The 27,629-nt window shown below is 42.8% G+C and overlaps 14 non-coding genes across 14 annotated transcripts; all 14 read right to left on the reverse strand.

The window, feature by feature from the left end:
- Positions 1-1,498: 1,498 nt before the first annotated feature.
- LOC147734282 (signal recognition particle RNA) lies at positions 1,499-1,798 on the reverse strand. Its single transcript, XR_015308260.1, has one exon.
- Positions 1,799-3,396: 1,598 nt separating this feature from the next.
- LOC147734283 (signal recognition particle RNA) lies at positions 3,397-3,696 on the reverse strand. Its single transcript, XR_015308139.1, has one exon.
- Positions 3,697-5,294: 1,598 nt separating this feature from the next.
- LOC147734284 (signal recognition particle RNA) lies at positions 5,295-5,594 on the reverse strand. The gene has a single exon (XR_015307885.1).
- Positions 5,595-7,192: 1,598 nt separating this feature from the next.
- LOC147734285 (signal recognition particle RNA) lies at positions 7,193-7,492 on the reverse strand. The gene has a single exon (XR_015308278.1).
- A 1,598-nt stretch (positions 7,493-9,090) lies between these two features.
- Positions 9,091-9,390, reverse strand: LOC147734286 (signal recognition particle RNA). Its single transcript, XR_015308168.1, has one exon.
- Positions 9,391-10,986: 1,596 nt separating this feature from the next.
- LOC147734287 (signal recognition particle RNA) lies at positions 10,987-11,286 on the reverse strand. The gene has a single exon (XR_015307731.1).
- Positions 11,287-12,883: 1,597 nt separating this feature from the next.
- Positions 12,884-13,183, reverse strand: LOC147734288 (signal recognition particle RNA). Its single transcript, XR_015308261.1, has one exon.
- A 1,598-nt stretch (positions 13,184-14,781) lies between these two features.
- Positions 14,782-15,081, reverse strand: LOC147734289 (signal recognition particle RNA). The gene has a single exon (XR_015307830.1).
- Positions 15,082-16,679: 1,598 nt separating this feature from the next.
- LOC147734290 (signal recognition particle RNA) lies at positions 16,680-16,979 on the reverse strand. The gene has a single exon (XR_015307981.1).
- Positions 16,980-18,577: 1,598 nt separating this feature from the next.
- Positions 18,578-18,877, reverse strand: LOC147734291 (signal recognition particle RNA). The gene has a single exon (XR_015307927.1).
- Positions 18,878-20,475: 1,598 nt separating this feature from the next.
- On the reverse strand, positions 20,476-20,775 carry LOC147734292 (signal recognition particle RNA). Its single transcript, XR_015308169.1, has one exon.
- Positions 20,776-22,372: 1,597 nt separating this feature from the next.
- LOC147734293 (signal recognition particle RNA) lies at positions 22,373-22,672 on the reverse strand. The gene has a single exon (XR_015308262.1).
- A 1,598-nt stretch (positions 22,673-24,270) lies between these two features.
- On the reverse strand, positions 24,271-24,570 carry LOC147734294 (signal recognition particle RNA). Its single transcript, XR_015307831.1, has one exon.
- Positions 24,571-26,168: 1,598 nt separating this feature from the next.
- Positions 26,169-26,468, reverse strand: LOC147734295 (signal recognition particle RNA). The gene has a single exon (XR_015308150.1).
- Positions 26,469-27,629: the final 1,161 nt, after the last annotated feature.

Raw genomic sequence — 27,629 nt, forward strand, 5'->3', positions numbered from 1 at the left:
AAAATCTATTTCACTATCCTGCAAAGAAAGGAAAATAATGTCTTATCAAGAAGCAGTGTGAATATGGGAAGGGCCTTTAAAAAGATGTGGAGTTTCCTAAAGGAAAAGAAGAGGGTTGAACTGATTTAAGGGAGAGAGGAAGTAGGGTCAGAAAGTTTGTGAAGGGGATGTGAATACAATATAGATACTAGTATTTAGTGAGTGAGAGATAGGTAGAGGGAGAGAGGAGAAAGAAAGTGAGGGAGAAGAGCCAACTTAGGGCTGAGTTTCTCATTATCTGCCAGTGACTCCCTGTAGAACCTTACAGGCACAATTTAGGCTCTTCTGTAGCCATCCATCCCTTCTTGTTATGCCGAGCCAGCCAATGTTGAGAAAAGCAGCAAGGGTCACAATGATGGAAGACATCTGCCACATTGGAAGTTATAAAGTGGTATGCAGTGGGAGGGCTAGAAGAGTTATTATAAAGAATGAATATGCGTCATTCTGTTCTCTAGCCTCAACAGCTTCAAGAGAGTAACTCTTGCTGGCCAAGAAGACCAATGTCAGTTCAGCTTGAGCAGGTGAAAGCTTGCCTGATTCTGCAAAAGGATGAGATTACGCTTTTGGGTTAGAAGTGGTTGCGGGCTACTGCATACTAAGAAACCGTTTATTGAGGTCCGGTTGGATTACTCGATCTTCTCCCACCTCAAAATCAGCTGCTAATTCAGTGTTCTATACCAATGAGCTATTTTTGTCCTCCCTGCCCCTTCCAGCGAATGGGTCCCCCTGACTAACAAAAGTGATTCAAACAGATTTGTATACCTTTTCATAGGAGACTTCATGACGTATTTTATACTGTGCCAATGCAAGGTAGATTGAGTAATGATCTGGACAGGCCCATACTGGAGAACTGCAGCGCCTGTCAACCTGATCCCTTCTGCTGGTATTGTTAAACAACATCAAGATTTAAAAGTATTAAACCGCAAGAGTTGGCTGGAGTAAGGCCGAAGGCTCCAATGTTTGGGAGTTGCACAGTTCTCAGTCTTTTCATGTTTCTCTCAAAGAGCGAAGGGCCCTCTTATTTCTCCTTCTCATTCATATATGGAATTGAATGAGGGCTAATCAAAAAATGAATTAGAGCTGGACGTAGGAATGCAGCAGAAGACCCAGCAAACGCATTTCAAAGTTCCTCTTCTAAGGATACTTTTGTACTTGACAGATCAATTTAATCCTACAGGTGCTCTAAAATGAAGAATGCATTTCAGTCATCCTTGCAGAAAATCACACAGCCATCTATTCTAGGCTGCACAGAGTTTTCCGTCCTCTCCACCTGCTAGCTTGTTGTTGCAATATGTCGCAATTCTGGAGAATTGTCTGCTATGCTAGAATGCCCGGCCCAGTTCAAATGTTCATTTTACTTCCTGCAAAAATATCAAAAGAAAAACAAAGATTTGGTTTTGGAAAAATAATTCATTACCATCTTGTAAAAATCAAAACGTTCACATTTGAGTCAAAAAAAGAGAGGCTAGGTCTCACTATTTTGCTCAAGCTGTGTTACACCTACTGCTCTCAGGTGCTGTCCTGCTACCGATGGGCATGTAAGCTTTGGCCTGCTGTGTTTCCAGCCTGGGTCGGTGCACCTCTCATTACACAACCTGAAATTCTAGAGCTCCCTCTAGAACACCATATTGATACCCAACGTAGCATGGACACCTGATCAACACAGCTGAGTGCAGCCCAGAACCCCTGAGCTCAAGCAATCCACAAGCCTCAGCCTCCCAAGTAGCTAGGACAACAGGCACACGCCACCATGCCCGGCAAACACAGCACATGTCCTAATGATGAAATGCATTGCTTAAGTAAGGATAATGATAAAGTACGGTGTAATGAATTGTTGGTATGCCAACCGTATTTAAAGAAAATCTATTTCACTATCCTGCAAAGAAAGAAAAATAATGTCTTATCAAGAAGCAGTGTGAATATGGGAAGGGCCTTTAAAAAAGATGTGGAGTTTCCTAAAGGAAAAGAAGAGGGTTGAACTGATTTAAGGGAGAGAGGAAGTAGGGTCAGAAAGTTTGTGAAGGGGATGTGAATACAATATAGATACTAGTATTTAGAGAGTGAGAGATAGGTAGAGGGAGAGAGGAGAAAGAAAGTGAGGGAGAAGAGCCAACTTAGGGCTGAGTTTCTCATTATCTGTCAGTGACTCCCTGTAGAACCTTACAGGCACAATTCAGGCTCTCCTGTAGCCATTCATCCCTTCTTGTTATGCCAAGCCAGCCAATGTTGAGAAAAGCAGCAAGGGTCACAATGATGGAAGACATCTGCCACATTGGAAGTTATAAAGTGGTATGGAGTGGGAGGGCTAGAAGAGTTATTATAAAGAATGAATATGCGTCATTCTGTTCTCTAGCCTCAACAGCTTCAAGAGAGTAACTCTTGCTGGCCAAGAAGACCAATGTCAGTTCAGCTTGAGCAGGTGAAAGCTTGCCTGATTCTGCAAAAGGATGAGATTACGCTTTTGGGTTAGAAGTGGTTGCGGGCTACTGCATACTAAGAAACCGTTTATTGAGGTCCGGTTGGTTTATTCGATCTTCTCCCACCTCAAAATCAGCTGCTAATTCAGTGTTCTATACCAATGAGCTATTTTTGTCCTCCCTGCCCCTTCCAGCGAATGGGTCCCCCTGACTAACAAAAGTGATTCAAACAGATTTGTATACCTTTTCATAGGAGACTTCATGACGTATTTTATACTGTGCCAATGCAAGGTAGATTGAGTAATGATCTGGACAGCCCCATACTGGAGAACTGCAGCGCCTGTCAACCTGATCCCTTCTGCTGGTATTGTTAAACAACATCAAGATTTAAAAGTATTAAACCGCAAGAGTTGGCTGGAGTATGGCCGAAGGCTCCAATGTTTGGGAGTTGCACAGTTCTCAGTCTTTTCATGTTTCTCTCAAAGAGCGAAGGGCCCTCTTATTTCTCCTTCTCATTCATATATGGAATTGAATGAGGGCTAATCAAAAAATGAATTAGAGCTGGACGTAGGAATGCAGCAGAAGACCCAGCAAACGCATTTCAAAGTTACTCTTCTAAGGATACCTTTGTACTTGACAGATCAATTTAATCCTACAGGTGCTCTAAAATGAAGAATGCATTTCAGTCATCCTTGCAGAAAATCACACAGCCATCTATTCTAGGCTGCACAGAGTTTTCCGTCCTCTCCACCTGCTAGCTTGTTGTTGCAATATGTCGCAATTCTGGAGAATTGTCTGCTATGCTAGAATGCCCGGCCCAGTTCAAATGTTCATTGTACTTCCTGCAAAAATATCAAAAGAAAAACAAAGATTTGGTTTTGGAAAAATAATTCATTACCATCTTGTAAAAATCAAAACGTTCACATTTGAGTCAAAAAAAGAGAGGCTAGGTCTCACTATTTTGCTCAAGCTGTGTTACACCTACTGCTCTCAGACGCTGTCCTGCTACCGATGGGCATGGACATTTCGGCCTGCTCTGTTTCCAGCCTGGGTCGGTGCACCTCTCATTACACAACCTGAAATTCTAGAGCTCCCTCTAGAACACCATATTGATACCCAACGTAGCATGGACACCTGATCAACACAGCAGAGTGCAGCCCAGAACCCCTGAGCTCAAGCAATCCACAAGCCTCAGCCTCCCAAGTAGCTAGGACAACAGGCACACGCCACCATGCCCGGCAAACACAGCACATGTCCTAATGAAGAAATGCATTGCTTAAGTAAGGATAATGATAAAGTACGGTGTAATGAATTGATGGTATGCCAACCGTATTTCAAGAAAATCTATTTCACTATCCTTCAAAGAAAGGAAAATAATGTCTTATCAAGAAGCAGTGTGAATATGGGAAGGGCCTTTAAAAAAGATGTGGAGTTTCCTAAAGGAAAAGAAGAGGGTTGAACTGATTTAAGGGAGAGAGGAAGTAGGGTCAGAAAGTTTGTGAAGGGGTTGTGAATACAATATAGATACTAGTATTTAGAGAGTGAGAGATAGGTAGAGGGAGAGAGGAGAAAGAAAGTGAGAGAGAAGAGCCAACTTAGGGCTGAGTTTCTCATTATCTGCCAGTGACTCCCTGTAGAACCTTACAGGCACAATTCAGGCTCTCCTGTAGCCATCCATCCCTTCTTGTTATGCCGAGCCAGCCAATGTTGAGAAAAGTAGGAAGGGTCACAATGATGGAAGACATCTGCCACATTGGAAGTTATAAAGTGGTATGCAGTGGGAGGGCTAGAAGAGTTATTATAAAGAATGAATATGCGTCATTCTGTTCTCTAGCCTCAACAGCTTCAAGAGAGTAACTCTTGCTGGCCAAGAGGACCAATGTCAGTTCAGCTTGAGCAGGTGAAAGCTTGCCTGATTCTGCAAAAGGATGAGATTACGCTTTTGGGTTAGAAGTGGTTGCGGGCTACTGCATACTAAGAAACCGTTTATTGAGGTCCGGTTGGATTACTCGATCTTCTCCCACCTCAAAATCAGCTGCTAATTCAGTGTTCTATACCAATGAGCTATTTTTGTCCTCCCTGCCCCTTCCAGCGAATGGGTCCCCCTGACTAACAAAAGTGATTCAAACAGATTTGTATACCTTTTCATAGAAGACTTCATGATGTATTTTATACTGTGCCAATGCAAGGTAGATTGAGTAATGATCTGGACAGCCCCATACTGGAGAACTGCAGCGCCTGTCAACCTGATCCCTTCTGCTGGTATTGTTAAACAACATCAAGATTTAAAAGTATTAAACCGCAAGAGTTGGCTGGAGTAAGGCCGAAGGCTCCAATGTTTGGGAGTTGCACAGTTCTCAGTCTTTTCATGTTCCTCTCAAAGAGCGAAGGGCCCTCTTATTTCTCCTTCTCATTCATATATGGAATTGAATGAGGGCTAATCAAAAAATGAATTAGAGCTGGACGTAGGAATGCAGCAGAAGACCCAGCAAATGCATTTCAAAGTTGCTCTTCTAAGGATACTTTTGTACTTGACAGATCAATTTAATCCTACAGGTGCTCTAAAATGAAGAATGCATTTCAGTCATTCTTGCAGAAAATCACACAGCCATCTATTCTAGGCTGCACAGAGTTTTCCGTCCTCTCCACCTGCTAGCTTGTTGTTGCAATATGTTGCAATTCTGGAGAATTGTCTGCTATGCTAGAATGCCCAGCCCTATTCAAATGTTCATTGTACTTCCTGCAAAAATATCAAAAGAAAAACAAAGATTTGGTTTTGGAAAAATAATTCATTACCATCTTGTAAAAATCAAAACGTTCACATTTGAGTCAAAAAAAGAGAGGCTAGGTCTCACTATTTTGCTCAAGCTGTGTTACACCTACTGCTCTCAGGTGCTGTCCTGCTACCGATGGGCATGGAAGCTTTGGCCTGCTCTGTTTCCAGCCTGGGTCGGTGCACCTCTCATTACACAACCTGAAATTCTAGAGCTCCCTCTAGAACACCATATTGATACCCAACGTAGCATGGACACCTGATCAACACAGCTGAGTGCAGCCCAGAACCCCTGAGCTCAAGCAATCCACAAGCCTCAGCCTCCCAAGTAGCTAGGACAACAGGCACACGCCACCATGCCTGGCAAACACAGCACATGTCCTAATGATGAAATGCATTGCTTAAGAAAGGATAATGATAAAGTACGGTGTAATGAATTGATGGTATGCCAACCGTATTTCAAGAAAATCTATTTCACTATCCTTCAAAGAAAGGAAAATAATGTCTTATCAAGAAGCAGTGTGAATATGGGAAGGGCCTTTAAAAAAGATGTGGAGTTTCCTAAAGGAAAAGAAGAGGGTTGAACTGATTTAAGGGAGAGAGGAAATAGGGTCAGAAAGTTTGTGAAGGGGATGTGAATACAATATAGATACTAGTATTTAGAGAGTGAGAGATAGGTAGAGGGAGAGAGGAGAAAGAAAGTGAGAGAGAAGAGCCAACTTAGGGCTGAGTTTCTCATTATCTGCCAGTGACTCCCTGTAGAACCTTACAGGCACAATTCAGGCTCTCCTGTAGCCATCCATCCCTTCTTGTTATGCCGAGCCAGCCAATGTTGAGAAAAGTAGCAAGGGTCACAATGATGGAAGACATCTGCAACATTGGAAGTTATAAAGTGGTATGGAGTGGGAGGGCTAGAAGAGTTATTATAAAGAATGAATACGCGTCATTCTGTTCTCTAGCCTCAACAGCTTCAAGAGAGGAACTCTTGCTGGCCGAGAAGACCAATGTCAGTTCAGCTTGTGCAGGTGAAAGCTTGCCTGATTCTGCAAAAGGATGAGATTACGCTTTTGGGTTAGAAGTGGTTGCGGGCTACTGCATACTAAGAAACCATTTATTGAGGTCCGGTTGGATTACTCGATCTTCTCCCACCTCAAAATCAGCTGCTAATTCAGTGTTCTATACCAATGAGCTATTTTTGTCCTCCCTGCCCCTTCCAGCGAATGGGTCCCCCTGACTAACAAAAGTGATTCAAACAGATTTGTATACCTTTTCATAGGAGACTTCATGACGTATTTTATACTGTGCCAATGCAAGGTAGATTCAGTAATGATCTGGACAGCCCCATACTGGAGAACTGCAGCGCCTGTCAACCTGATCCCTTCTGCTGGTATTGTTAAACAACATCAAGATTTAAAAGTATTAAACCGCAAGAGTTGGCTGGAGTAAGGCCGAAGGCTCCAATGTTTGGGAGTTGCACAGTTCTCAGTCTTTTCATGTTTCTCTCAAAGAGCGAAGGGCCCTCTTATTTCTCCTTCTCATTCATATATGGAATTGAATGAGGGCTAATCAAAAAATGAATTAGAGCTGGACGTAGGAATGCAGCAGAAGACCCAGCAAATGCATTTCAAAGTTGCTCTTCTAAGGATACTTTTGTACTTGACAGATCAATTTAATCCTACAGGTGCTCTAAAATGAAGAATGCATTTCAGTCATTCTTGCAGAAAATCACACAGCCATCTATTCTAGGCTGCACAGAGTTTTCCGTCCTCTCCACCTGCTAGCTTGTTGTTGCAATATGTGTCAATTCTGGAGAATTGTCTGCTATGCTAGAATGCCCGGCCCTATTCAAATGTTCATTGTACTTCCTGCAAAAATATCAAAAGAAAAACAAAGATTTGGTTTTGGAAAAATAATTCATTACCATCTTGTAAAAATCAAAACGTTCACATTTGATTAAAAAAAAGAGAGGCTAGGTCTCACTATTTTGCTCAAGCTGTGTTACACCTACTGCTCTCAGGTGCTGTCCTGCTACCGATGGGCATGGAAGCTTTGGCCTGCTCTGTTTCCAGCCTGGGTTGGTGCACCTCTCAATACACAACCTGAAATTCTAGAGCTCCCTCTAGAACACCATATTGATACCCAACGTAGCATGGACACCTGATCAACACAGCTGAGTGCAGCCCAGAACCCCTGAGCTCAAGCAATCCACAAGCCTCAGCCCCCCAAGTAGCTAGGACAACAGGCACACGCCACCATGCCCAGCAAACACAGCACATGTCCTAATGATGAAATGCATTGCTTAAGAAAGGATAATGATAAAGTACGGTGTAATGAATTGATGGTATGCCAACCGTATTTCAAGAAAATCTATTTCACTATCCTTCAAAGAAAGGAAAATAATGTCTTATCAAGAAGCAGTGTGAATATGGGAAGGGCCTTTAAAAAAGATGTGGAGTTTCCTAAAGGAAAAGAAGAGGGTTGAACTGATTTAAGGGAGAGAGGAAGTAGGGTCAGAAAGTTTGTGAAGGGGATGTGAATACAATATAGATACTAGTATTTAGAGAGTGAGAGATAGGTAGAGGGAGAGAGGAGAAAGAAAGTGAGAGAGAAGAGCCAACTTAGGGCTGAGTTTCTCATTATCTGCCAGTGACTCCCTGTAGAACCTTACAGGCACAATTCAGGCTCTCCTGTAGCCATCCATCCCTTCTTGTTATGCCGAGCCAGCCAATGTTGAGAAAAGTAGCAAGGGTCACAATGATGGAAGACATCTGCAACATTGGAAGTTATAAAGTGGTATGGAGTGGGAGGGCTAGAAGAGTTATTATAAAGAATGAATACGCGTCATTCTGTTCTCTAGCCTCAACAGCTTCAAGAGAGGAACTCTTGCTGGCCGAGAAGACCAATGTCAGTTCAGCTTGAGCAGGTGAAAGCTTGCCTGATTCTGCAAAATTATGAGATTACGCTTTTGGGTTAGAAGTGGTTGCGGGCTACTGCATACTAAGAAACCATTTATTGAGGTCCGGTTGGATTACTCGATCTTCTCCCACCTCAAAATCAGCTGCTAATTCAGTGTTCTATACCAATGAGCTATTTTTGTCCTCCCTGCCCCTTCCAGCGAATGGGTCCCCCTGACTAACAAAAGTGATTCAAACAGATTTGTATACCTTTTCATAGGAGACTTCATGACGTATTTTATACTGTGCCAATGCAAGGTAGATTCAGTAATGATCTGGACAGCCCCATACTGGAGAACTGCAGCGCCTGTCAACCTGATCCCTTCTGCTGGTATTGTTAAACAACATCAAGATTTAAAAGTATTAAACCGCAAGAGTTGGCTGGAGTAAGGCCGAAGGCTCCAATGTTTGGGAGTTGCACAGTTCTCAGTCTTTTCATGTTTCTCTCAAAGAGCGAAGGGCCCTCTTATTTCTCCTTCTCATTCATATATGGAATTGAATGAGGGCTAATCAAAAAATGAATTAGAGCTGGACGTAGGAATGCAGCAGAAGACCCAGCAAATGCATTTCAAAGTTGCTCTTCTAAGGATACTTTTGTACTTGACAGATCAATTTAATCCTACAGGTGCTCTAAAATGAAGAATGCATTTCAGTCATTCTTGCAGAAAATCACACAGCCATCTATTCTAGGCTGCACAGAGTTTTCCGTCCTCTCCACCTGCTAGCTTGTTGTTGCAATATGTGTCAATTCTGGAGAATTGTCTGCTATGCTAGAATGCCCGGCCCTATTCAAATGTTCATTGTACTTCCTGCAAAAATATCAAAAGAAAAACAAAGATTTGGTTTTGGAAAAATAATTCATTACCATCTTGTAAAAATCAAAACGTTCACATTTGATTCAAAAAAAGAGAGGCTAGGTCTCACTATTTTGCTCAAGCTGTGTTACACCTACTGCTCTCAGGTGCTGTCCTGCTACCGATGGGCATGGAAGCTTTGGCCTGCTCTGTTTCCAGCCTGGGTTGGTGCACCTCTCAATACACAACCTGAAATTCTAGAGCTCCCTCTAGAACACCATATTGATACCCAACGTAGCATGGACACCTGATCAACACAGCTGAGTGCAGCCCAGAACCCCTGAGCTCAAGCAATCCACAAGCCTCAGCCTCCCAAGTAGCTAGGACAACAGGCACACGCCACCATGCCCGGCAAACACAGCACATGTCCTAATGATGAAATGCATTGCTTAAGTAAGGATAATGATAAAGTACGGTGTAATGAATTGATGGTATGCCAACCGTATTTCAAGAAAATCTATTTCACTATCCTGCAAAGAAAGGAAAATAATGTCTTATCAAGAAGCAGTGTGAATATGGGAAGGGCCTTTAAAAAGATGTGGAGTTTCCTAAAGGAAAAGAAGAGGGTTGAACTGATTTAAGGGAGAGAGGAAATAGGGTCAGAAAGTTTGTGAAGGGGATGTGAATACAATATAGATACTAGTATTTAGTGAGTGAGAGATAGGTAGAGGGAGAGAGGAGAAAGAAAGTGAGAGAGAAGAGCCAACTTAGGGCTGAGTTTCTCATTATCTGCCAGTGACTCCCTGTAGAACCTTACAGGCACAATTCAGGCTCTCCTGTAGCCATCCATCCCTTCTTGTTATGCCGAGCCAGCCAATGTTGAGAAAAGTAGCAAGGGTCACAATGATGGAAGACATCTGCAACATTGGAAGTTATAAAGTGGTATGGAGTGAGAGGGCTAGAAGAGTTATTATAAAGAATGAATACGCGTCATTCTGTTCTCTAGCCTCAACAGCTTCAAGAGAGTAACTCTTGCTGGCCAAGAAGACCAATGTCAGTTCAGCTTGAGCAGGTGAAAGCTTGCCTGATTCTGCAAAAGGATGAGATTACGCTTTTGGGTTAGAAGTGGTTGCGGGCTACTGCATACTAAGAAACCATTTATTGAGGTCCGGTTGGATTACTCGATCTTCTCCCACCTCAAAATCAGCTGCTAATTCAGTGTTCTATACCAATGAGCTATTTTTGTCCTCCCTGCCCCTTCCAGCGAATGGGTCCCCCTGACTAACAAAAGTGATTCAAACAGATTTGTATACATTTTCATAGGAGACTTCATGACGTATTTTATACTGTGCCAATGCAAGGTAGATTCAGTAATGATCTGGACAGCCCAATACTGGAGAACTGCAGCGCCTGTCAACCTGATCCCTTCTGCTGGTATTGTTAAACAACATCAAGATTTAAAAGTATAAACCGCAAGAGTTGGCTGGAGTAAGGCCGAAGGCTCCAATGTTTGGGAGTTGCACAGTTCTCAGTCTTTTCATGTTTCTCTCAAAGAGCGAAGGGCCCTCTTATTTCTCCTTCTCATTCATATATGGAATTGAATGAGGGCTAATCAAAAAATGAATTAGAGCTGGACGTAGGAATGCAGCAGAAGACCCAGCAAATGCATTTCAAAGTTGCTCTTCTAAGGATACTTTTGTACTTGACAGGTCAATTTAATCCTACAGGTGCTCTAAAATGAAGAATGCATTTCAGTCATTCTTGCAGAAAATCACACAGCCATCTATTCTAGGCTGCACAGAGTTTTCCGTCCTCTCCACCTGCTAGCTTGTTGTTGCAATATGTGTCAATTCTGGAGAATTGTCTGCTATGCTAGAATGCCTGGCCCTATTCAAATGTTCATTGTACTTCCTGCAAAAATATCAAAAGAAAAACAAAGATTTGGTTTTGGAAAAATAATTCATTACCATCTTGTAAAAATCAAAACGTTCACATTTGATTCAAAAAAAGAGAGGCTAGGTCTCACTATTTTGCTCAAGCTGTGTTACACCTACTGCTCTCAGGTGCTGTCCTGATACCGATGGGCTTGGAAGCTTTGGCCTGCTCTGTTTCCAGCCTGGGTTGGTGCACCTCTCAATACACAACCTGAAATTCTAGAGCTCCCTCTAGAACACCATATTGATACCCAACGTAGCATGGACACCTGATCAACACAGCTGAGTGCAGCCCAGAACCCCTGAGCTCAAGCAATCCACAAGCCTCAGCCTCCCAAGTAGCTAGGACAACAGGCACACGCCACCATGCCCGGCAAACACAGCACATGTCCTAATGATGAAATGCATTGCTTAAGTAAGGATAATGATAAAGTACGGTGTAATGAATTGATGGTATGCCAACCGTATTTCAAGAAAATCTATTTCACTATCCTGCAAAGAAAGGAAAATAATGTCTTATCAAGAAGCAGTGTGAATATGGGAAGGGCCTTTAAAAAGATGTGGAGTTTCCTAAAGGAAAAGAAGAGGGTTGAACTGATTTAAGGGAGAGAGGAAGTAGGGTCAGAAAGTTTGTGAAGGGGATGTGAATACAATATAGATACTAGTATTTAGTGAGTGAGAGATAGGTAGAGGGAGAGAGGAGAAAGAAAGTGAGGGAGAAGAGCCAACTTAGGGCTGAGTTTCTCATTATCTGCCAGTGACTCCCTGTAGAACCTTACAGGCACAATTCAGGCTCTTCTGTAGCCATCCATCCCTTCTTGTTATGCCGAGCCAGCCAATGTTGAGAAAAGCAGCAAGGGTCACAATGATGGAAGACATCTGCCACATTGGAAGTTATAAAGTGGTATGCAGTGGGAGGGCTAGAAGAGTTATTATAAAGAATGAATATGCGTCATTCTGTTCTCTAGCCTCAACAGCTTCAAGAGAGTAACTCTTGCTGGCCAAGAAGACCAATGTCAGTTCAGCTTGAGCAGGTGAAAGCTTGCCTGATTCTGCAAAAGGATGAGATTACGCTTTTGGGTTAGAAGTGGTTGCGGGCTACTGCATACTAAGAAACCGTTTATTGAGGTCCGGTTGGATTACTCGATCTTCTCCCACCTCAAAATCAGCTGCTAATTCAGTGTTCCATACCAATGAGCTATTTTTGTCCTCCCTGCCCCTTCCAGCGAATGGGTCCCCCTGACTAACAAAAGTGATTCAAACAGATTTGTATACCTTTTCATAGGAGACTTCATGACGTATTTTATACTGTGCCAATGCAAGGTAGATTGAGTAATGATCTGGACAGGCCCATACTGGAGAACTGCAGCGCCTGTCAACCTGATCCCTTCTGCTGGTATTGTTAAACAACATCAAGATTTAAAAGTATTAAACCGCAAGAGTTGGCTGGAGTAAGGCCGAAGGCTCCAATGTTTGGGAGTTGCACAGTTCTCAGTCTTTTCATGTTTCTCTCAAAGAGCGAAGGGCCCTCTTATTTCTCCTTCTCATTCATATATGGAATTGAATGAGGGCTAATCAAAAAATGAATTAGAGCTGGACGTAGGAATGCAGCAGAAGACCCAGCAAACGCATTTCAAAGTTCCTCTTCTAAGGATACTTTTGTACTTGACAGATCAATTTAATCCTACAGGTGCTCTAAAATGAAGAATGCATTTCAGTCATCCTTGCAGAAAATCACACAGCCATCTATTCTAGGCTGCACAGAGTTTTCCGTCCTCTCCACCTGCTAGCTTGTTGTTGCAATATGTCGCAATTCTGGAGAATTGTCTGCTATGCTAGAATGCCCGGCCCAGTTCAAATGTTCATTTTACTTCCTGCAAAAATATCAAAAGAAAAACAAAGATTTGGTTTTGGAAAAATAATTCATTACCATCTTGTAAAAATCAAAACGTTCACATTTGAGTCAAAAAAAGAGAGGCTAGGTCTCACTATTTTGCTCAAGCTGTGTTACACCTACTGCTCTCAGGTGCTGTCCTGCTACCGATGGGCATGTAAGCTTTGGCCTGCTGTGTTTCCAGCCTGGGTCGGTGCACCTCTCATTACACAACCTGAAATTCTAGAGCTCCCTCTAGAACACCATATTGATACCCAACGTAGCATGGACACCTGATCAACACAGCTGAGTGCAGCCCAGAACCCCTGAGCTCAAGCAATCCACAAGCCTCAGCCTCCCAAGTAGCTAGGACAACAGGCACACGCCACCATGCCCGGCAAACACAGCACATGTCCTAATGATGAAATGCATTGCTTAAGTAAGGATAATGATAAAGTACGGTGTAATGAATTGATGGTATGCCAACCGTATTTAAAGAAAATCTATTTCACTATCCTGCAAAGAAAGAAAAATAATGTCTTATCAAGAAGCAGTGTGAATATGGGAAGGGCCTTTAAAAAAGATGTGGAGTTTCCTAAAGGAAAAGAAGAGGGTTGAACTGATTTAAGGGAGAGAGGAAGTAGGGTCAGAAAGTTTGTGAAGGGGATGTGAATACAATATAGATACTAGTATTTAGAGAGTGAGAGATAGGTAGAGGGAGAGAGGAGAAAGAAAGTGAGGGAGAAGAGCCAACTTAGGGCTGAGTTTCTCATTATCTGTCAGTGACTCCCTGTAGAACCTTACAGGCACAATTCAGGCTCTCCTGTAGCCATTCATCCCTTCTTGTTATGCCAAGCCAGCCAATGTTGAGAAAAGCAGCAAGGGTCACAATGATGGAAGACATCTGCCACATTGGAAGTTATAAAGTGGTATGGAGTGGGAGGGCTAGAACAGTTATTATAAAGAATGAATATGCGTCATTCTGTTCTCTAGCCTCAACAGCTTCAAGAGAGTAACTCTTGCTGGCCAAGAAGACCAATGTCAGTTCAGCTTGAGCAGGTGAAAGCTTGCCTGATTCTGCAAAAGGATGAGATTACGCTTTTGGGTTAGAAGTGGTTGCGGGCTACTGCATACTAAGAAACCGTTTATTGAGGTCCGGTTGGTTTATTCGATCTTCTCCCACCTCAAAATCAGCTGCTAATTCAGTGTTCTATACCAATGAGCTATTTTTGTCCTCCCTGCCCCTTCCAGCGAATGGGTCCCCCTGACTAACAAAAGTGATTCAAACAGATTTGTATACCTTTTCATAGGAGACTTCATGACGTATTTTATACTGTGCCAATGCAAGGTAGATTGAGTAATGATCTGGACAGCCCCATACTGGAGAACTGCAGCGCCTGTCAACCTGATCCCTTCTGCTGGTATTGTTAAACAACATCAAGATTTAAAAGTATTAAACCGCAAGAGTTGGCTGGAGTATGGCCGAAGGCTCCAATGTTTGGGAGTTGCACAGTTCTCAGTCTTTTCATGTTTCTCTCAAAGAGCGAAGGGCCCTCTTATTTCTCCTTCTCATTCATATATGGAATTGAATGAGGGCTAATCAAAAAATGAATTAGAGCTGGACGTAGGAATGCAGCAGAAGACCCAGCAAACGCATTTCAAAGTTACTCTTCTAAGGATACCTTTGTACTTGACAGATCAATTTAATCCTACAGGTGCTCTAAAATGAAGAATGCATTTCAGTCATCCTTGCAGAAAATCACACAGCCATCTATTCTAGGCTGCACAGAGTTTTCCGTCCTCTCCACCTGCTAGCTTGTTGTTGCAATATGTCGCAATTCTGGAGAATTGTCTGCTATGCTAGAATGCCCGGCCCAGTTCAAATGTTCATTGTACTTCCTGCAAAAATATCAAAAGAAAAACAAAGATTTGGTTTTGGAAAAATAATTCATTACCATCTTGTAAAAATCAAAACGTTCACATTTGAGTCAAAAAAAGAGAGGCTAGGTCTCACTATTTTGCTCAAGCTGTGTTACACCTACTGCTCTCAGGTGCTGTCCTGCTACCGATGGGCATGGAAGCTTTGGCCTGCTCTGTTTCCAGCCTGGGTCGGTGCACCTCTCATTACACAACCTGAAATTCTAGAGCTCCCTCTAGAACACCATATTGATACCCAACGTAGCATGGACACCTGATCAACACAGCTGAGTGCAGCCCAGAACCCCTGAGCTCAAGCAATCCACAAGCCTCAGCCTCCCAAGTAGCTAGGACAACAGGCACACGCCACCATGCCCGGCAAACACAGCACATGTCCTAATGATGAAATGCATTGCTTAAGTAAGGATAATGATAAAGTACGGTGTAATGAATTGATGGTATGCCAACCGTATTTAAAGAAAATCTATTTCACTATCCTGCAAAGAAAGAAAAATAATGTCTTATCAAGAAGCAGTGTGAATATGGGAAGGGCCTTTAAAAAAGATGTGGAGTTTCCTAAAGGAAAAGAAGAGGGTTGAACTGATTTAAGGGAGAGAGGAAGTAGGGTCAGAAAGTTTGTGAAGGGGATGTGAATACAATATAGATACTAGTATTTAGTGAGTGAGAGATAGGTAGAGGGAGAGAGGAGAAAGAAAGTGAGGGAGAAGAGCCAACTTAGGGCTGAGTTTCTCATTATCTGCCAGTGACTCCCTGTAGAACCTTACAGGCACAATTCAGGCTCTCCTGTAGCCATCCATCCCTTCTTGTTATGCCGAGCCAGCCAATGTCGAGAAAAGCAGCAAGGGTCACAATGATGGAAGACATCTGCCACATTGGAAGTTATAAAGTGGTATGGAGTGGGAGGGCTAGAAGAGTTATTATAAAGAATGAATATGCGTCATTCTGTTCTCTAGCCTCAACAGCTTCAAGAGAGTAACTCTTGCTGGCCAAGAAGACCAATGTCAGTTCAGCTTGAGCAGGTAAAAGCTTGCCTGATTCTGCAAAAGGATGAGATTACGCTTTTGGGTTAGAAGTGGTTGCGGGCTACTGCATACTAAGAAACCGTTTATTGAGGTCCGGTTGGATTACTCGATCTTCTCCCACCTCAAAATCAGCTGTTAATTCAGTGTTCTATACCAATGAGCTATTTTTGTCCTCCCTGCCCCTTCCAGCGAATGGGTCCCCCTGACTAACAAAAGTGATTCAAACAGATTTGTATACCTTTTCATAGGAGACTTCATGACGTATTTTATACTGTGCCAATGCAAGGTAGATTGAGTAATGATCTGGACAGCCCCATACTGGAGAACTGCAGCGCCTGTCAACCTGATCCCTTCTGCTGGTATTGTTAAACAACATCAAGATTTGAAAGTATTAAACCGCAAGAGTTGGCTGGAGTAAGGCCGAAGGCTCCAATGTTTGGGAGTTGCACAGTTCTCAGTCTTTTCATGTTTCTCTCAAAGAGCGAAGGGCCCTCTTATTTCTCCTTCTCATTCATATATGGAATTGAATGAGGGCTAATCAAAAAATGAATTAGAGCTGGACGTAGGAATGCAGCAGAAGACCCAGCAAACACATTTCAAAGTTGCTCTTCTAAGGATACCTTTGTACTTGACAGATCAATTTAATCCTACAGGTGCTCTAAAATGAAGAATGCATTTCAGTCATCCTTGCAGAAAATCACACAGCCATCTATTCTAGGCTGCACAGAGTTTTCAGTTCACTCCACCTGCTAGCTTGTTGTTGCAATATGTCGCAATTCTGGAGAATTGTCTGCTATGCTAGAATGCCCGGCCCAGTTCAAATGTTCATTATACTTCCTGCAAAAATATCAAAAGAAAAACAAAGATTTGGTTTTGGAAAAATAATTCATTACCATCTTGTAAAAATCAAAACGTTCACATTTGAGTCAAAAAAAGAGAGGCTAGGTCTCACTATTTTGCTCAAGCTGTGTTACACCTACTGCTCTCAGGTGCTGTCCTGCTACCGATGGGCATGGACATTTCGGCCTGCTCTGTTTCCAGCCTGGGTCGGTGCACCTCTCATTACACAACCTGAAATTCTAGAGCTCCCTCTAGAACACCATATTGATACCCAACGTAGCATGGACACCTGATCAACACAGCAGAGTGCAGCCCAGAACCCCTGAGCTCAAGCAATCCACAAGCCTCAGCCTCCCAAGTAGCTAGGACAACAGGCACACGCCACCATGCCCGGCAAACACAGCACATGTCCTAATGATGAAATGCATTGCTTAAGTAAGGATAATGATAAAGTACGGTGTAATGAATTGATGGTATGCCAACCGTATTTCAAGAAAATCTATTTCACTATCCTTCAAAGAAAGGAAAATAATGTCTTATCAAGAAGCAGTGTGAATATGGGAAGGGCCTTTAAAAAAGATGTGGAGTTTCCTAAAGGAAAAGAAGAGGGTTGAACTGATTTAAGGGAGAGAGGAAGTAGGGTCAGAAAGTTTGTGAAGGGGTTGTGAATACAATATAGATACTAGTATTTAGAGAGTGAGAGATAGGTAGAGGGAGAGAGGAGAAAGAAAGTGAGAGAGAAGAGCCAACTTAGGGCTGAGTTTCTCATTATCTGCCAGTGACTCCCTGTAGAACCTTACAGGCACAATTCAGGCTCTCCTGTAGCCATCCATCCCTTCTTGTTATGCCGAGCCAGCCAATGTTGAGAAAAGTAGCAAGGGTCACAATGATGGAAGACATCTGCCACATTGGAAGTTATAAAGTGGTATGCAGTGGGAGGGCTAGAAGAGTTATTATAAAGAATGAATATGCTTCATTCTGTTCTCTAGCCTCAACAGCTTCAAGAGAGTAACTCTTGCTGGCCAAGAAGACCAATGTCAGTTCAGCTTGAGCAGGTGAAAGCTTGCCTGATTCTGCAAAAGGATGAGATTACGCTTTTGGGTTAGAAGTGGTTGCGGGCTACTGCATACTAAGAAACCGTTTATTGAGGTCCGGTTGGATTACTCTATCTTCTCCCACCTCAAAATCAGCTGCTAATTCAGTGTTCTATACCAATGAGCTATTTTTGTCCTCCCTGCCCCTTCCAGCGAATGGGTCCCCCTGACTAACAAAAGTGATTCAAACAGATTTGTATACCTTTTCATAGGAGACTTCATGACGTATTTTATACTGTGCCAATGCAAGGTAGATTGAGTAATGATCTGGACAGCCCCATACTGGAGAACTGCAGCGCCTGTCAACCTGATCCCTTCTGCTGGTATTGTTAAACAACATCAAGATTTAAAAGTATTAAACCGCAAGAGTTGGCTGGAGTAAGGCCGAAGGCTCCAATGTTTGGGAGTTGCACAGTTCTCAGTCTTTTCATGTTCCTCTCAAAGAGCGAAGGGCCCTCTTATTTCTCCTTCTCATTCATATATGGAATTGAATGAGGGCTAATCAAAAAATGAATTAGAGCTGGACGTAGGAATGCAGCAGAAGACCCAGCAAACGCATTTCAAAGTTGCTCTTCTAAGGATACTTTTGTACTTGACAGATCAATTTAATCCTACAGGTGCTCTAAAATGAAGAATGCATTTCAGTCATTCTTGCAGAAAATCACACAGCCATCTATTCTAGGCTGCACAGAGTTTTCCGTCCTCTCCACCTGCTAGCTTGTTGTTGCAATATGTTGCAATTCTGGAGAATTGTCTGCTATGCTAGAATGCCCAGCCCTATTCAAATGTTCATTGTACTTCCTGCAAAAATATCAAAAGAAAAACAAAGATTTGGTTTTGGAAAAATAATTCATTACCATCTTGTAAAAATCAAAACGTTCACATTTGAGTCAAAAAAAGAGAGGCTAGGTCTCACTATTTTGCTCAAGCTGTGTTACACCTACTGCTCTCAGGTGCTGTCCTGCTACCGATGGGCATGGAAGCTTTGGCCTGCTCTGTTTCCAGCCTGGGTCGGTGCACCTCTCATTACACAACCTGAAATTCTAGAGCTCCCTCTAGAACACCATATTGATACCCAACGTAGCATGGACACCTGATCAACACAGCTGAGGGCAGCCCAGAACCCCTGAGCTCAAGCAATCCACAAGCCTCAGCCTCCCAAGTAGCTAGGACAACAGGCACACGCCACCATGCCCGGCAAACACAGCACATGTCCTAATGATGAAATGCATTGCTTAAGAAAGGATAATGATAAAGTACGGTGTAATGAATTGATGGTATGCCAACCGTATTTCAAGAAAATCTATTTCACTATCCTTCAAAGAAAGGAAAATAATGTCTTATCAAGAAGCAGTGTGAATATGGGAAGGGCCTTTAAAAAAGATGTGGAGTTTCCTAAAGGAAAAGAAGAGGGTTGAACTGATTTAAGGGAGAGAGGAAATAGGGTCAGAAAGTTTGTGAAGGGGATGTGAATACAATATAGATACTAGTATTTAGAGAGTGAGAGATAGGTAGAGGGAGAGAGGAGAAAGAAAGTGAGAGAGAAGAGCCAACTTAGGGCTGAGTTTCTCATTATCTGCCAGTGACTCCCTGTAGAACCTTACAGGCACAATTCAGGCTCTCCTGTAGCCATCCATCCCTTCTTGTTATGCCGAGCCAGCCAATGTTGAGAAAAGTAGCAAGGGTCACAATGATGGAAGACATCTGCAACATTGGAAGTTATAAAGTGGTATGGAGTGGGAGGGCTAGAAGAGTTATTATAAAGAATGAATACGCGTCATTCTGTTCTCTAGCCTCAACAGCTTCAAGAGAGGAACTCTTGCTGGCCGAGAAGACCAATGTCAGTTCAGCTTGAGCAGGTGAAAGCTTGCCTGATTCTGCAAAAGGATGAGATTACGCTTTTGGGTTAGAAGTGGTTGCGGGCTACTGCATACTAAGAAACCATTTATTGAGGTCCGGTTGGATTACTCGATCTTCTCCCACCTCAAAATCAGCTGCTAATTCAGTGTTCTATACCAATGAGCTATTTTTGTCCTCCCTGCCCCTTCCAGCGAATGGGTCCCCCTGACTAACAAAAGTGATTCAAACAGATTTGTATACCTTTTCATAGGAGACTTCATGACGTATTTTATACTGTGCCAATGCAAGGTAGATTCAGTAATGATCTGGACAGCCCCATACTGGAGAACTGCAGCGCCTGTCAACCTGATCCCTTCTGCTGGTATTGTTAAACAACATCAAGATTTAAAAGTATTAAACCGCAAGAGTTGGCTGGAGTAAGGCCGAAGGCTCCAATGTTTGGGAGTTGCACAGTTCTCAGTCTTTTCATGTTTCTCTCAAAGAGCGAAGGGCCCTCTTATTTCTCCTTCTCATTCATATATGGAATTGAATGAGGGCTAATCAAAAAATGAATTAGAGCTGGACGTAGGAATGCAGCAGAAGACCCAGCAAATGCATTTCAAAGTTGCTCTTCTAAGGATACTTTTGTACTTGACAGGTCAATTTAATCCTACAGGTGCTCTAAAATGAAGAATGCATTTCAGTCATTCTTGCAGAAAATCACACAGCCATCTATTCTAGGCTGCACAGAGTTTTCCGTCCTCTCCACCTGCTAGCTTGTTGTTGCAATATGTGTCAATTCTGGAGAATTGTCTGCTATGCTAGAATGCCCGGCCCTATTCAAATGTTCATTGTACTTCCTCCAAAAATATCAAAAGAAAAACAAAGATTTGGTTTTGGAAAAATAATTCATTACCATCTTGTAAAAATCAAAACGTTCACATTTGATTCAAAAAAAGAGAGGCTAGGTCTCACTATTTTGCTCAAGCTGTGTTACACCTACTGCTCTCAGGTGCTGTCCTGCTACCGATGGGCATGGAAGCTTTGGCCTGCTCTGTTTCCAGCCTGGGTTGGTGCACCTCTCAATACACAACCTGAAATTCTAGAGCTCCCTCTAGAACACCATATTGATACCCAACGTAGCATGGACACCTGATCAACACAGCTGAGTGCAGCCCAGAACCCCTGAGCTCAAGCAATCCACAAGCCTCAGCCTCCCAAGTAGCTAGGACAACAGGCACACGCCACCATGCCCGGCAAACACAGCACATGTCCTAATGATGAAATGCATTGCTTAAGTAAGGATAATGATAAAGTACGGTGTAATGAATTGATGGTATGCCAACCGTATTTCAAGAAAATCTATTTCACTATCCTGCAAAGAAAGGAAAATAATGTCTTATCAAGAAGCAGTGTGAATATGGGAAGGGCCTTTAAAAAGATGTGGAGTTTCCTAAAGGAAAAGTAGAGGGTTGAACTGATTTAAGGGAGAGAGGAAGTAGGGTCAGAAAGTTTGTGAAGGGGATGTGAATACAATATAGATACTAGTATTTAGTGAGTGAGAGATAGGTAGAGGGAGAGAGGAGAAAGAAAGTGAGGGAGAAGAGCCAACTTAGGGCTGAGTTTCTCATTATCTGCCAGTGACTCCCTGTAGAACCTTACAGGCACAATTCAGGCTCTTCTGTAGCCATCCATCCCTTCTTGTTATGCCGAGCCAGCCAATGTTGAGAAAAGCAGCAAGGGTCACAATGATGGAAGACATCTGCCACATTGGAAGTTATAAAGTGGTATGCAGTGGGAGGGCTAGAAGAGTTATTATAAAGAATGAATATGCGTCATTCTGTTCTCTAGCCTCAACAGCTTCAAGAGAGTAACTCTTGCTGGCCAAGAAGACCAATGTCAGTTCAGCTTGAGCAGGTGAAAGCTTGCCTGATTCTGCAAAAGGATGAGATTACGCTTTTGGGTTAGAAGTGGTTGCGGGCTACTGCATACTAAGAAACCGTTTATTGAGGTCCGGTTGGATTACTCGATCTTCTCCCACCTCAAAATCAGCTGCTAATTCAGTGTTCTATACCAATGAGCTATTTTTGTCCTCCCTGCCCCTTCCAGCGAATGGGTCCCCCTGACTAACAAAAGTGATTCAAACAGATTTGTATACCTTTTCATAGGAGACTTCATGACGTATTTTATACTGTGCCAATGCAAGGTAGATTGAGTAATGATCTGGACAGCCCCATACTGGAGAACTGCAGCGCCTGTCAACCTGATCCCTTCTGCTGGTATTGTTAAACAACATCAAGATTTAAAAGTATTAAACCGCAAGAGTTGGCTGGAGTAAGGCCGAAGGCTCCAATGTTTGGGAGTTGCACAGTTCTCAGTCTTTTCATGTTTCTCTCAAAGAGCGAAGGGCCCTCTTATTTCTCCTTCTCATTCATATATGGAATTGAATGAGGGCTAATCAAAAAATGAATTAGAGCTGGACGTAGGAATGCAGCAGAAGACCCAGCAAACGTATTTCAAAGTTGCTCTTCTAAGGATACCTTTGTACTTGACAGATCAATTTAATCCTACAGGTGCTCTAAAATGAAGAATGCATTTCAGTCATCCTTGCAGAAAATCACACAGCCATCTATTCTAGGCTGCACAGAGTTTTCCGTCCTCTCCACCTGCTAGCTTGTTGTTGCAATATGTCGCAATTCTGGAGAATTGTCTGCTATGCTAGAATGCCCGGCCCAGTTCAAATGTTCATTTTACTTCCTGCAAAAATATCAAAAGAAAAACAAAGATTTGGTTTTGGAAAAATAATTCATTACTATCTTGTAAAAATCAAAACGTTCACATTTGAGTCAAAAAAAGAGAGGCTAGGTCTCACTATTTTGCTCAAGCTGTGTTACACCTACTGCTCTCAGGTGCTGTCCTGCTACCGATGGGCATGTAAGCTTTGGCCTGCTGTGTTTCCAGCCTGGGTCGGTGCACCTCTCATTACACAACCTGAAATTCTAGAGCTCCCTCTAGAACACCATATTGATACCCAACGTAGCATGGACACCTGATCAACACAGCTGAGTGCAGCCCAGAACCCCTGAGCTCAAGCAATCCACAAGCCTCAGCCTCCCAAGTAGCTAGGACAACAGGCACACGCCACCATGCCCGGCAAACACAGCACATGTCCTAATGATGAAATGCATTGCTTAAGTAAGGATAATGATAAAGTACGGTGTAATGAATTGATGGTATGCCAACCTTATTTAAAGAAAATCTATTTCACTATCCTGCAAAGAAAGAAAAATAATGTCTTATCAAGAAGCAGTGTGAATATGGGAAGGGCCTTTAAAAAAGATGTGGAGTTTCCTAAAGGAAAAGAAGAGGGTTGAACTGATTTAAGGGAGAGAGGAAGTAGGGTCAGAAAGTTTGTGAAGGGGATGTGAATACAATATAGATACTAGTATTTAGAGAGTGAGAGATAGGTAGAGGGAGAGAGGAGAAAGAAAGTGAGGGAGAAGAGCCAACTTAGGGCTGAGTTTCTCATTATCTGTCAGTGACTCCCTGTAGAACCTTACAGGCACAATTCAGGCTCTCCTGTAGCCATTCATCCCTTCTTGTTATGCCAAGCCAGCCAATGTTGAGAAAAGCAGCAAGGGTCACAATGATGGAAGACATCTGCCACATTGGAAGTTATAAAGTGGTATGGAGTGGGAGGGCTAGAAGAGTTATTATAAAGAATGAATATGCGTCATTCTGTTCTCTAGCCTCAACAGCTTCAAGAGAGTAACTCTTGCTGGCCAAGAAGACCAATGTCAGTTCAGCTTGAGCAGGTGAAAGCTTGCCTGATTCTGCAAAAGGATGAGATTACGCTTTTGGGTTAGAAGTGGTTGCGGGCTACTGCATACTAAGAAACCGTTTATTGAGGTCCGGTTGGTTTATTCGATCTTCTCCCACCTCAAAATCAGCTGCTAATTCAGTGTTCTATACCAATGAGCTATTTTTGTCCTCCCTGCCCCTTCCAGCGAATGGGTCCCCCTGACTAACAAAAGTGATTCAAACAGATTTGTATACCTTTTCATAGGAGACTTCATGACGTATTTTATACTGTGCCAATGCAAGGTAGATTGAGTAATGATCTGGACAGCCCCATACTGGAGAACTGCAGCGCCTGTCAACCTGATCCCTTCTGCTGGTATTGTTAAACAACATCAAGATTTAAAAGTATTAAATCGCAAGAGTTGGCTGGAGTATGGCCGAAGGCTCCAATGTTTGGGAGTTGCACAGTTCTCAGTCTTTTCATGTTTCTCTCAAAGAGCGAAGGGCCCTCTTATTTCTCCTTCTCATTCATATATGGAATTGAATGAGGGCTAATCAAAAAATGAATTAGAGCTGGACGTAGGAATGCAGCAGAAGACCCAGCAAACGCATTTCAAAGTTACTCTTCTAAGGATACCTTTGTACTTGACAGATCAATTTAATCCTACAGGTGCTCTAAAATGAAGAATGCATTTCAGTCATCCTTGCAGAAAATCACACAGCCATCTATTCTAGGCTGCACAGAGTTTTCCGTCCTCTCCACCTGCTAGCTTGTTGTTGCAATATGTCGCAATTCTGGAGAATTGTCTGCTATGCTAGAATGCCCGGCCCAGTTCAAATGTTCATTGTACTTCCTGCAAAAATATCAAAAGAAAAACAAAGATTTGGTTTTGGAAAAATAATTCATTACCATCTTGTAAAAATCAAAACGTTCACATTTGAGTCAAAAAAAGAGAGGCTAGGTCTCACTATTTTGCTCAAGCTGTGTTACACCTACTGCTCTCAGGTGCTGTCCTGCTACCGATGGGCATGGAAGCTTTGGCCTGCTCTGTTTCCAGCCTGGGTCGGTGCACCTCTCATTACACAACCTGAAATTCTAGAGCTCCCTCTAGAACACCATATTGATACCCAACGTAGCATGGACACCTGATCAACACAGCTGAGTGCAGCCCAGAACCCCTGAGCTCAAGCAATCCACAAGCCTCAGCCTCCCAAGTAGCTAGGACAACAGGCACACGCCACCATGCCCGGCAAACACAGCACATGTCCTAATGATGAAATGCATTGCTTAAGTAAGGATAATGATAAAGTACGGTGTAATGAATTGATGGTATGCCAACCGTATTTAAAGAAAATCTATTTCACTATCCTGCAAAGAAAGAAAAATAATGTCTTATCAAGAAGCAGTGTGAATATGGGAAGGGCCTTTAAAAAAGATGTGGAGTTTCCTAAAGGAAAAGAAGAGGGTTGAACTGATTTAAGGGAGAGAGGAAGTAGGGTCAGAAAGTTTGTGAAGGGGATGTGAATACAATATAGATACTAGTATTTAGTGAGTGAGAGATAGGTAGAGGGAGAGAGGAGAAAGAAAGTGAGGGAGAAGAGCCAACTTAGGGCTGAGTTTCTCATTATCTGCCAGTGACTCCCTGTAGAACCTTACAGGCACAATTCAGGCTCTCCTGTAGCCATCCATCCCTTCTTGTTATGCCGAGCCAGCCAATGTCGAGAAAAGCAGCAAGGGTCACAATGATGGAAGACATCTGCCACATTGGAAGTTATAAAGTGGTATGGAGTGGGAGGGCTAGAAGAGTTATTATAAAGAATGAATATGCGTCATTCTGTTCTCTAGCCTCAACAGCTTCAAGAGAGTAACTCTTGCTGGCCAAGAAGACCAATGCCAGTTCAGCTTGAGCAGGTAAAAGCTTGCCTGATTCTGCAAAAGGATGAGATTACGCTTTTGGGTTAGAAGTGGTTGCGGGCTACTGCATACTAAGAAACCGTTTATTGAGGTCCGGTTGGATTACTCGATCTTCTCCCACCTCAAAATCAGCTGTTAATTCAGTGTTCTATACCAATGAGCTATTTTTGTCCTCCCTGCCCCTTCCAGCGAATGGGTCCCCCTGACTAACAAAAGTGATTCAAACAGATTTGTATACCTTTTCATAGGAGACTTCATGACGTATTTTATACTGTGCCAATGCAAGGTAGATTGAGTAATGATCTGGACAGCCCCATACTGGAGAACTGCAGCGCCTGTCAACCTGATCCCTTCTGCTGGTATTGTTAAACAACATCAAGATTTGAAAGTATTAAACCGCAAGAGTTGGCTGGAGTAAGGCCGAAGGCTCCAATGTTTGGGAGTTGCACAGTTCTCAGTCTTTTCATGTTTCTCTCAAAGAGCGAAGGGCCCTCTTATTTCTCCTTCTCATTCATATATGGAATTGAATGAGGGCTAATCAAAAAATGAATTAGAGCTGGACGTAGGAATGCAGCAGAAGACCCAGCAAACACATTTCAAAGTTGCTCTTCTAAGGATACCTTTGTACTTGACAGATCAATTTAATCCTACAGGTGCTCTAAAATGAAGAATGCATTTCAGTCATCCTTGCAGAAAATCACACAGCCATCTATTCTAGGCTGCACAGAGTTTTCAGTTCACTCCACCTGCTAGCTTGTTGTTGCAATATGTCGCAATTCTGGAGAATTGTCTGCTATGCTAGAATGCCCGGCCCAGTTCAAATGTTCATTATACTTCCTGCAAAAATATCAAAAGAAAAACAAAGATTTGGTTTTGGAAAAATAATTCATTACCATCTTGTAAAAATCAAAACGTTCACATTTGAGTCAAAAAAAGAGAGGCTAGGTCTCACTATTTTGCTCAAGCTGTGTTACACCTACTGCTCTCAGGTGCTGTCCTGCTACCGATGGGCATGGACATTTCGGCCTGCTCTGTTTCCAGTCTGGGTCGGTGCACCTCTCATTACACAACCTGAAATTCTAGAGCTCCCTCTAGAACACCATATTGATACCCAACGTAGCATGGACACCTGATCAACACAGCAGAGTGCAGCCCAGAACCCCTGAGCTCAAGCAATCCACAAGCCTCAGCCTCCCAAGTAGCTAGGACAACAGGCACACGCCACCATGCCCGGCAAACACAGCACATGTCCTAATGATGAAATGCATTGCTTAAGTAAGGATAATGATAAAGTACGGTGTAATGAATTGATGGTATGCCAACCGTATTTCAAGAAAATCTATTTCACTATCCTTCAAAGAAAGGAAAATAATGTCTTATCAAGAAGCAGTGTGAATATGGGAAGGGCCTTTAAAAAAGATGTGGAGTTTCCTAAAGGAAAAGAAGAGGGTTGAACTGATTTAAGGGAGAGAGGAAGTAGGGTCAGAAAGTTTGTGAAGGGGTTGTGAATGCAATATAGATACTAGTATTTAGAGAGTGAGAGATAGGTAGAGGGAGAGAGGAGAAAGAAAGTGAGAGAGAAGAGCCAACTTAGGGCTGAGTTTCTCATTATCTGCCAGTGACTCCCTGTAGAACCTTACAGGCACAATTCAGGCTCTCCTGTAGCCATCCATCCCTTCTTGTTATGCCGAGCCAGCCAATGTTGAGAAAAGTAGCAAGGGTCACAATGATGGAAGACATCTGCCACATTGGAAGTTATAAAGTGGTATGCAGTGGGAGGGCTAGAAGAGTTATTATAAAGAATGAATATGCGTCATTCTGTTCTCTAGCCTCAACAGCTTCAAGAGAGTAACTCTTGCTGGCCAAGAAGACCAATGTCAGTTCAGCTTGAGCAGGTAAAAGCTTGCCTGATTCTGCAAAAGGATGAGATTACGCTTTTGGGTTAGAAGTGGTTGCGGGCTACTGCATACTAAGAAACCGTTTATTGAGGTCCGGTTGGATTACTCGATCTTCTCCCACCTCAAAATCAGCTGTTAATTCAGTGTTCTATACCAATGAGCTATTTTTGTCCTCCCTGCCCCTTCCAGCGAATGGGTCCCCCTGACTAACAAAAGTGATTCAAACAGATTTGTATACCTTTTCATAGGAGACTTCATGACGTATTTTATACTGTGCCAATGCAAGGTAGATTGAGTAATGATCTGGACAGCCCCATACTGGAGAACTGCAGCGCCTGTCAACCTGATCCCTTCTGCTGGTATTGTTAAACAACATCAAGATTTGAAAGTATTAAACCGCAAGAGTTGGCTGGAGTAAGGCCGAAGGCTCCAATGTTTGGGAGTTGCACAGTTCTCAGTCTTTTCATGTTTCTCTCAAAGAGCGAAGGGCCCTCTTAT

This window comes from Lissotriton vulgaris, chromosome 1_2 (assembly GCF_964263255.1).
Source record: "Lissotriton vulgaris chromosome 1_2, aLisVul1.2, whole genome shotgun sequence".
NCBI lineage: Eukaryota > Metazoa > Chordata > Amphibia > Caudata > Salamandridae > Lissotriton > Lissotriton vulgaris.